At 42.1% G+C, this 10,573-nt stretch overlaps 1 non-coding gene across 1 annotated transcript; it reads right to left on the minus strand.

Annotated features, from left to right (window-relative positions):
- Positions 1-2,265: 2,265 nt before the first annotated feature.
- On the minus strand, positions 2,266-2,339 carry Trnat-ugu (transfer RNA threonine (anticodon UGU)). The gene has a single exon. It is a non-coding gene; the product is annotated as a tRNA-Thr (tRNA).
- Between the last annotated feature and the right edge of the window lie 8,234 nt (positions 2,340-10,573).

Genomic DNA, 10,573 nt, shown 5'->3' on the forward strand with positions numbered 1-10,573 from the left:
CTATGAGACTCAACTGCTGAGGTCTTTAGTCCCCTAGAACTTAGAACTAGTTAAACCTAACTAACCAAAGGACATCACAAACATCCATGTCCGAGGCAGGATTCGAACCTGCGACCGTAGCGGTCTTGCGGTTCCAGACTGCAGCGCCTATAACCGCACGGCCACTTCGGCCGGCTAAAGGTGGTTCGATAACGCCTCTTCCAGGCACTTAACTGTGAATTACAGGGTGGTCATGTATTGTAGAGGATGGAGGCGGCTTGCCATCGTGCGGTATTCAAGTGATTCCCTCCAAATGCACTCCGGTTGTGCAACAATGCGGTGTCTATGTTTGTACGTACGTATGCATGTAAGCAATTTGATGATAATGCTTCAAAACTGGTCTTATCGAGAGAGCAAACTAAGTCACAGACCGAGGAGACCGCAGCAATAGACGCTCCATTGCGCATAACCAGCTACGCTCGCCAAAAACGTGGTGATTATCGCGCGATTTGCTGCCAAACTGTGCGACCAGTGAGAACCTTTTATGAACGTAACCCGATTTTTGTCCTACAGAAACCTTAAAACAGCCAGGCAATCACAAAATAATGAGGCGTCCATAGCGTGTGTAATATGCTAAGAAAATGACTACCTCCCCAATTTGTACGGTGAATATTAGCCGTGCGTCGACTGTAAGATAATGAAAGTATCTAATTTTCTATCCGAAGTTCTCATGTAGGCCTCAGTACCCTTCGTATCTCCGTTCTGTGCTCTTTCCGCTGAGCCAACCGCTTCTCGAAACTATATTAACATAAATGCCTCGTTCCTCACTCGACCCGTGACAAAAATAATTTTTTTTTTCATTTTTCTTTTTTTCTAAACGCTTAGCCATCTAGAGCTCTTACTTCCGTCACCTTCATTTATGGTCAAGATCTGCATAAAACAGAAATTTGAAGAAATCGGTAATAACGAAAAAGCGCGATGCTCTTGTTAGAAAGATCGTAAACTAATTTAATGACTCAAATCTTATCACTGAGGTATTTTATACACGACTAATGGTATGTATTAATTACAGTGGATGTGCCCATCTGGAATGCAGATTTTGACTTAGAAGTTCATCTTCCACAACGTCACTACGTAGCGATATTTAGTTTGCTGCTGCGGCACTGAATCTGGTGAACTCCAGCACAGCAGGCCAGGAGCTGAGCAGTGGAGCCGCGACCGCAGCGCCGCGGTGCGGCGTGCGCCGGTGCTCAGGTGGAAGTCCTTAAGCGATGTCCTTGGAGCCGGCACAGAAGAGCTCTCCCAGCCGCCAGCCGACATTCTGAGTGGCGTGGAAACGGCTCCGCTCGGGTCGGCAGTTTTCAATGCGCCTTCGGCAACTGCCTTGTTCCGATTCCCCTGTCTGGTGCCCTACTGCAGCTCTCAGCACAAAAACAGGAATTTTTTTTTACGTACTTGGGAATTATGAGACAAGCATCATGTGCGATTTTATCTCCTACAATTTTGGCGAGTTATACGGAATGTGTCTGGCACGAGCCGCCAGACGTATTTTCTCTCGTTTTTCAGCAGGTATTGGCAATTCCGTTTCTGCGATTCGCAGGTAGTGTCAACTCAGACGAATATTGCTGATGACGTCGTTTATCCGAAGCCCACTGTAGTCGGAAAGACTCAATTTATTCCCCATTACAGACCAAATGGTTTGTAATGAGGAATTTTACGCGCCCATTAGATAGTGCAGTATTCCTTTTACCAGTATGAATTAACAAATATGCTTCAAATGGCTCTGAGCACTATGGGACTTAACATCTATGGTCATCAGTCCCCTAGAACTTAGAACTACTTAAACCTAACTAACCTAAGGACAGCACACAACACCCAGTCATCACAAGGCAGAGAAAATCCCTGACCTCGCCGATGAATTAACAAAGACAGTAAAACACGGAGAATTACCAGTTATTTGAGTATTAATGTTCCTGCTCTCTCACTCTCTGTCTCTCTTCCTCTTTTTTCTTTTTTGGTCACCAGTCCTCTACTGTATTTATGTGGCCCACCACAAACTATGTATATTCTCAACATTCTCATCTCAGAGTAGCCCTTGCAACCTACATCATCAATTATTTGCTAGATGTATTCCAGTCTCTGTCTTCGCCTATAATTGTTACGCTATACAGATTCAATACCATTGGGGGCTATTCCCTGGTATCTTAGATGTCCTTACAATGAAATTGACACCCTTTAGCTGCTTACAGGCGTTGACATACGTCAACGGGGACAGATGAAAATGTGTGCCCCGACCGGGACTCGAACCCGGGATCACCTGCTTACATGGCAGACGCTCTATCCATCTGAGCCACCGAGGACACAGATGATAGCGCGACTTCAGGGATTTATCTCTGGCACGCCTCCCTCGAAACCCACGTGCTCAACGTATTGTCCCGCACTACATTCGTAGTGCCCCCGCCCATTATACTCATTACTCGCGGTGCGTTGCCGATTCCCGTAATAGTTCGGGCACTAGTTTGTGCATTCGCACAGAAGAAGAAGATGGTCAAGTGGCCGGTGAGCCTTAACTATATATATACTAAGATGGTATCTGCTCTTTCGGACATGTCCAAAAGAACAGATACCATCTTAGTATATATATATAGTTAAGGCTCACCGGCCACTTGACCATATTCACATTTTCATCTGTCCCCGTTGACGTATGTCAACGCCTGTAAGCAGCTAAGGGTGTTCATTTCATTGTAATTTCATTCTAACGAGCTGCATGGTCACCGATGGTAACTGTTCTTTCCGGCATGTCCGAAAGAACAGATACCATCTTAGTATATACTTAGATGTCCTACCATCCGGTACCTCCTTCTTGTCAATATTTCCCATACTTTCCTTTCCTCACCGATTCCGTGAAGAACCTCCTCATTTTTTACCTGATGAGTCCACCTAAAACTAAACTCCGTCCGAACGGCCCTTGGAAGACTCAAAGGTACCGACCGGCCACCGTGTCATCCTCAGCCCACAGACGGCACTGGATGGGGATATGGGGATATGGAGGAGCATGTGGTCAGCACACAGCTCTTCCGGCCGTACGTCAGTTTACGAGAACGCAACCGCTACTTCTCAATCTAGTAGCTCCCCAGTTTGCCTCACAAGGGCTGAGTGCAGCCCGCTTGTCAACAGCGTTCGTCAGCCCGACAGCGCTTAACTTCGGTGATCTGACGGGAACCGGTGTTATCAATGCGGCAAGGTCGTTGACTTATGAGTCCCCCTACTTTTCAAAATTCGTCTGTAGCATCATATCTCAAACGCTTCGAGTCTCCCGTGCTTCTTTTTTCCCCACAGTCCGTGTTTTCCTACCAAACAATTCTGTACTCCAAATGTATATTCTCAGAAATTTATTCCTAAAATTAAAGCCTATGTTTGATACAAGCAATGACCTTTTTCCCAGTACTAGTCTGCTTTTTAGGTCCTCCTTGGTTCGTACATCATAGGTTATTTTGCTGCCTAGGGACTACTTCGTCACCTCAAATTCTGATGCAAAATTTCTCGCTGCTTCCCATTACTCTCGCTTTCGTCGGTTTACTCTCAATTTATGTTCTGTATATATGAGCCTGTTGATTTAATTCAACAAATTCTGTAACTCTTCTTCACTTTTACTGTGAATAGCAATGTCATCAGCGAATCTCCTTAATGATATTCCTTCTCTTAGAATTTTAATTCCACTCTTGAACCTCTCTTTTGTTTCCGTCAATGATTCTTCGATGTTCAGTGCAAACAGTAGGAGCGAAAGCCTTCATCCTTGTCTCCTACCCATTTTAATCCGAGCACCTCACTCTTGATCTTCCAGTCTTTTGTTTCTATTAACTTATATCCATAAAAAATTTCTCAGGAGACTGGACTAAAGGACACGTAAAATTTCACTTCAAAAACCATTTTGGCTGTAATGGGAAACAAACCGACATCTTACGTTTACACTGGGCGTCGTTTGAAAGACGTGATGAGGTCTATTTGCTTGGGCTGACTCCAGCTACACAATACAAAAACTAAATATGAAATATCTGTTGAAACGCCGGAGTAAATATGTCTTACGACTATTAGGAGAGACATCCGGTATATCTGAGATGATGTAGCTATCGATTTCTAAGGATAGTAAAATCGATTCTTTAGTAAAACGTTACAGAAAATGATTACACCTTTGGACGACATACCAATACTGACACGGGACGTGAAACGTTAATGGATTCTTCCTTCTCTGCCTTCAACGGAATTGTTTTTAGCTGTGACTGGAAATGAAAGCTATGTGTTTCCTTTATCTACATTTTTACCCATGTTTCAGCTTAGGCCATTCTTACAATAATTGTTGTCGTTTAAAGCGACAGAATATTTCTGAACAAAGTTGGTTAATATTAGAGTTGAAGCAGTGAGAAAATAATTTTAATTCTCTGCGAAACAGAATGAAATGTGCCTATGTCTTTATCGGCCGGAAGACCGCAGCCTCGACTGGGGCATTCGGGCGGTGGGTGCAAGTGTTTTTATTAGGAGCTATATCGGCGACATTCCCATCGATGATGATACATGATGACACTTATTGAACTATGTGAGAAAAAATGTAAATTAGTCACAAACGGCGTGAACATACTCTATTTAACAGATATTCGGATTTAGGTTACGACATATTCGATATGCCTGCCATCATGGGCGATGATGCGACATTCTGCATGACCCGCTGAAAATTCGGAAAATCGAAGCTGTCGATGATCTCCTGAATGGCTGTTTTCAGCTCAGCAGTGGTTTAGGAGTTGTGGCCGTACACTTTGTCTTTAGCATAGCCCTACCGAAAGGAGTCGTACATGTTCAGAACCGGAGAATATGGCGGCCAATCGAGGCCCATGCCAGCGGCCTCTGGGTATCACAGAGCCAGAATGCTGTCTCCAAAGTGCTCCGCTAGGGCATCACTCTCCTGCTTCTATGGGATCGAGTTCCGTCTTGCACGAACCACACCTAGTTGAAATCAACCGCACTTAGGGTAGTGGGAATGAAATCATCATCTAAAACTTTCACGTACCGTTCGGTAGTCACCGCACCATCAAGGAACATCGCACCGATCATTCCGTGACTGGAAATTGCACGCCACACAGTCACCCGATTCTCGATCGCGAAATGCGGTTCTCAGTCTTGACGAACCCATCTAAATGAGAGTGGGCTTCGTGGCTACGCCAAACCATACTTGCGCATACTAATTGCCATCATGCCCCGCGGCCAACCATTCAGCTTGAACGTCCTAACGCAAACTGTTCAGAAGGTATGCGATTTTATTTCTTATACTTCAATAATTACCACCCTGTAAAATTATGAAAACATAACACACACATCATAAATACACAAAACGCCCATTTGCCAACATAAAAATAAACGACATTCCTGGGAATCGAACACATGAATTCATAATCGAGTTCCAGGAACTCTTGCCACGTGACCATAAGCTGTAGCTGCAGATGAGCTCTTTTCGGGAGTAATAATGCCGCGTGACGACGGGGGGCTAAATCGCGACGGGCCTGTGGCTGATATGGGAGTATGAACTGAAGACATAGAGGATCGTATAAGCATTATATTCATTACGTTGACTCGTAATATGTGGAACGTATAAAGCAAACTACTTTTTCAAAGATATGATAAAGTCCTAAAGTTAAAGAGTTTCTTCAGAGAGTAATTATTGTTGCATATATTCTTCAAATCAATGAACATGTTTTACCGCACATTTTGTAAAGTAACCAGTGTTCTTCCTAAGTATTCAGGCTGTGTCTATAACAAATTTCATCCAAACCAATTCAGCGGTTTTGTCGTGAAAGCATAACAGTGTTCCTTTCTCATTTATGATATCAGTATGGAGTTGGGTTTCGGTCCGGAATGGCCACCTACCGGATCTGATTTATGACGAAAAATATAGATATAATTTTTACTATTTTTCCCATCACATAATAGATCTCATAACAGCCAACAAAGACCTAAAAGAAAACACGTAAATGCTAAATTTTTCTTAAATCTTTCGATGATAAGGCAGATCTAAAGTTTATCATTGCAGAGCGAAATTGATAGTGATGGGATGCACATTTGTTATGAAGTACTGGGATTTAAGGGAACTGCCAGTCCGCAGATCGCTGTTTCACTTCATTGTGACAATAGAGCAACTTATAAAAACGTTTATGGTTTATAGAGATTTGTATCGAAGTCGTACAATGCACACCACAAATAAATGCATCAAACCTCAGTAATGATGTTATGACGAATTCCGCTATGTCAACATTCCTGAACGTTTAACGTAACAACAAACTCTGTTCAAATGTGTAACATCAAACTCTATTCAGTCACATACCATCAGATTCAATTGAGATATGGTTCTCGTCACTCTCTGTCATTTTAGGCATCTAGTACATCAGAATGCGATTGTATCGGCCACGAAAGTCCTAGTTGGTATGGGGAAAAAGATACTGATAATATTACAGTGTTTTAAAGTTCTCTGACAGACCCTCATACCCACACACCCGTACACAAGCTGAGAATACTAACAATATACACTTGCAGACAGACTCCAAACACGAGGGAGGTTTTATTAGATAGGTCTTTAATCAGAACAGTGTATCTGTTATGCAGATATATATTCCATGGAGAGATCGAATGCAAAATACTACCGTGCATCACGAATACTGAGAGCTCATGGACACCATTTTCACAGTGATCCACTTGTAATACGCTTAATTCCCAAGTAAAATACCTTTCTTTGCTCACTAATTATGACGGTTCGGCTTTGCGACCATCATAACGCTGCGTTTCATGCAGCGTATTCGCCTCCGCGCCAATTTTTGATATAAGCTTAGCAATGCGCTCCAGCCATCTTCAGTGCAAATCACCCATCCGTAAATGGCTCTATGGCTGTCAATCGAAATATTGTGCCAAGATGTCGACATCATCCGCTGCCATTCACGAAACCTGGTGGGATAATTACTACCCCAGAAATGCTTCAAGAACTGCTGTGAATGAAATGCAAGATTCAAATACGGCTCAATATGTTACGATATTACCAGCTTTAGATATAACTATCATATACTTCAAACACAAATATTTTGTAGAGATAAAGTTTTTTCACCTAATCATCGGTGAGCAAAGGTTTTTTTCTTTAGCTTAGCGTGACAAGATCTTTACTGACAAAGAACGTAGGTAGAAGATTAGTGGGGACAGCTTTTAGTTGGATCTCCAACACTAACTTGAATTGTAAAGTAAGAGTGCATGTTTGTAGTTACAGATGCCAATTTAATCTTTCAGGTGAAAGGCGCACGTTCTGTTTCTCTTAAATGCGAAACATTTAACAGAAAGTTGCGACGTCTTCTTGGGTGTGGTTCAAAATCAGGGATCCATCATATTTGACAAGTATCTGGTACACTCATGAACTGTAACTTTAACCTGTCTGTCGGGATTCCATCTCCTTGTAATTTCGAGTACTTCGTTGTTATCTACTTGTGCAATACTTTGTGTTAAAATATAAGTGATATAATAAGAAATACTAGCCGATATGAAAATGAAACATCACTACATTTTTCCCGATCACCTATCGAACATGTAAATCAGAGTGTCTGGACGGAGATTTTAATCACTGCGCTCCCTCACTCTGTGCACTGCGTGACTGTGTCATCTAGAAATGGTTCAAATGGCTCTGAGCACTATGGGACTTAACATCTATGGTCATCAGTCCCCTAGAACTTAGAACTACTTAAACCTAACTAACCTAAGGACGTCACACAACACCCAGTCATCACGAGGCAGAGAAAATCCCTGATCCCGCCGGGAATCGAACCCGGGAACCCGGGCGTGGGAAGCGAGAACGCTACCGCACGACCACGAGCTGCGGACTGTGTCATCTAGAATAGAATCATTGTTTGCATCAGCATGATACCTTCTTTAAGATGCGTTTTCTCATTGTAGCGTAGCCAAAACGTGCAGTAGCGTTGGCCCCATCTGTGTAGCTAGAAGTGACTGATTACCTCTTTATGGGAGAAATATGTACTAATTAAAAGCTCTCCTATGTGTCAGTTTAATTGGCAGCTGTAACTGTTTGCTTGTGGTTGGAGCATATACTTCTACCTCTTTCAGTCTGATCACTCCCACCACAACGTTTTCCAGAGTTTCATTAGAATGGTCGCACATTTTAATTTTCACGTAAACAAACTACACTTTTTCAGAGTAAAAGCTCCACACAAAACTTGCAGCGCCTCGATGTAAATAAGAGTAACGTTTTACTAATTCTTCTATTTTAAGTTTTTGCCGTACCTGTGACTCATACTGATAACAATTTGATTTTGGGACACTAGGTAAACAATTTTCTGAGCATGGAAAAATGTTGTTTCATGTATATTAAAAAGAGTTATTTGCAGTTGAGCACGCAGTTAATTGATTATAATTTCTGGATAACACATAATGCACTTGACAATTTATCCACACCCTTCCTACTAATGTGCATCAAATCTGGTGGAGTTTAGGACTGTGGCGAATGCTTTCACGTTCCTGGCTGTTAGTGATATGAGTTTTTTCCTATGAATAGACACCCTGGTAAAATTCGTACACATTTTGCCTCTGCAGCTTTGGAATAGTACAAGCTATAAAGACCATACCCGATATTTGCCAATACACTACATCATTATCGATTTCAGACTTCCATCACATTATTATACCTTTAATTCAGCCATTATCGTGAGCTGAAAGATACGGTGGTCTTTAGCGGGAATCTAAATACTAACGTCCCTGTAAATCATGATACCGAGAGACTTCTAACAGTTAAATATGTTGTCAAATTAACACCCTTTACTGAAGAGATGGTTGATCATTACGTCTCAGAATGCTTTCTGGAGCGTTATTCTTTAAGTAGCGCATGTGGTATATGTGAGTAGCTTTAGTTATGAATGCTACACGAATTGCGTTTATTGAAGAAGCAACCAGTGCTTCACAGTTGTTCTGTAAGTCAGAGTCACACACATCCTTCAACACCTCCCCCCCCCCCCTCCCCCCCACAATCCCAAATTGATCAGCCTCATTGTAGCAGAACTACTTTGTACTAACGTAAAAGAAAAAAAAAGTAGTCTGGTATGACACAAATTGTCGGCAAATGATGTCATGCAAATTGGATGATTGCCGTGTAGTAACCTCCAATTATTACTTCAGTTAATTATATGAGTTACATGTGTGGTGGCGGATGCTTCTGGTGCCACAATCAGCTGCTTTCCAGAATGGTGCATTGTGAGAAACACTGTCGGTAATCCTCTTTATGATCTCTAATTTCCCTCATTCTCTCGTCGAAGTAATTTCGCGAGTCATATGGAAGGACAGGCAATATGTCGCCCGACTGTTTTTGTAACATATGCTTTCTGTGATACTCCATAACGGCATCTCGCTTACAAAATTATTCCATAACATAACGTTCCGCTTTTCGTTAAATCTTGTGTCTTCTATTAAATCAAGGTGGTAAGTCTTCCAGACGAGTATCGCTCAAGATACGGGCTTACGAGGTTTTGCAAGCCACTTGTTTCATGCATTATATTTCTTTAATATTATTCTAAATAGTCTCTGCCTAAAAACTACTTTCAGACTAGCAGCTTTATGAGGAGTTACTATTGTTTCGCTCGTTTCTTCCGAGGTACCTGAGGTTGCTTGGATCGAGGACGTCTGGTATTTAACATGTAACAATCATTCTATTAGATGATTCGACACTATCCTAAGTCTTAACAGTTTCCTGAGATATTAATTTCTGCAATTATTCTGGCTGGGATTTTTCAAACTTTTTGAATTTATTTTGTTATCATTTAATGATATATGACATACGTTTGGAATCTGCTAAACACAACCTTCCGCAACGTAGCACAAGCGATGTTGATAATTATCGTGTCTATATGCTACAGAGTGAGTGCCTTAAGAACATTTTGTCCATTCTTCCAAAAATCTGTTCTCAGGCCAAGAGGACTGCTAATAGTACTGCAGTTTCCACTATCAACACCTACCACTTTGCAATCCAAGTCGTAATTTGGAAACAAGGTCAGAGGTTCCCGCCTTAGAATCGTCTTCAGTTCAAAAACGTAAATAAGAATCAGGGATTCCCTCTCTATGACGTTATAGTCGACCCCGGGGGATGGGGAGGGTGGAGGGAGAGGTACGGACGGGTTATAGCGGTACGTGCGTTCACGTAAAGTGAGCGATTCTCAACAGTCGACTGTACATGTCACTGAGCGTCATTCCTGTGAGAGACGGTGGGCTGTGCATATATGTATTGTGATAATGACCTTTCAAATTGCACTATCGATATTGGTAGGAATTACTAACTGATAGTTGTAGATGCAGAACTATTTTGCAGTATGGGTAAAGCAAGTTGCAGAAGCATTCCGTGTATATTTCAATGGACAAGGGGCTACTTCACGACAACATAGATGCGTAAAGCACAACTACTACTTAGCGAAGTATGTGCTGTTTTCTATATTGTGGACGACGAGGAATCCAGCACTTCCTGGTCAGGAGCTTTATTTCTTCAAACCACCGCCTGGTACTTTCATACATTTTT

Source organism: Schistocerca serialis, chromosome 2, assembly GCF_023864345.2.
Source record: "Schistocerca serialis cubense isolate TAMUIC-IGC-003099 chromosome 2, iqSchSeri2.2, whole genome shotgun sequence".
Classification (NCBI taxonomy): domain Eukaryota; kingdom Metazoa; phylum Arthropoda; class Insecta; order Orthoptera; family Acrididae; genus Schistocerca; species Schistocerca serialis.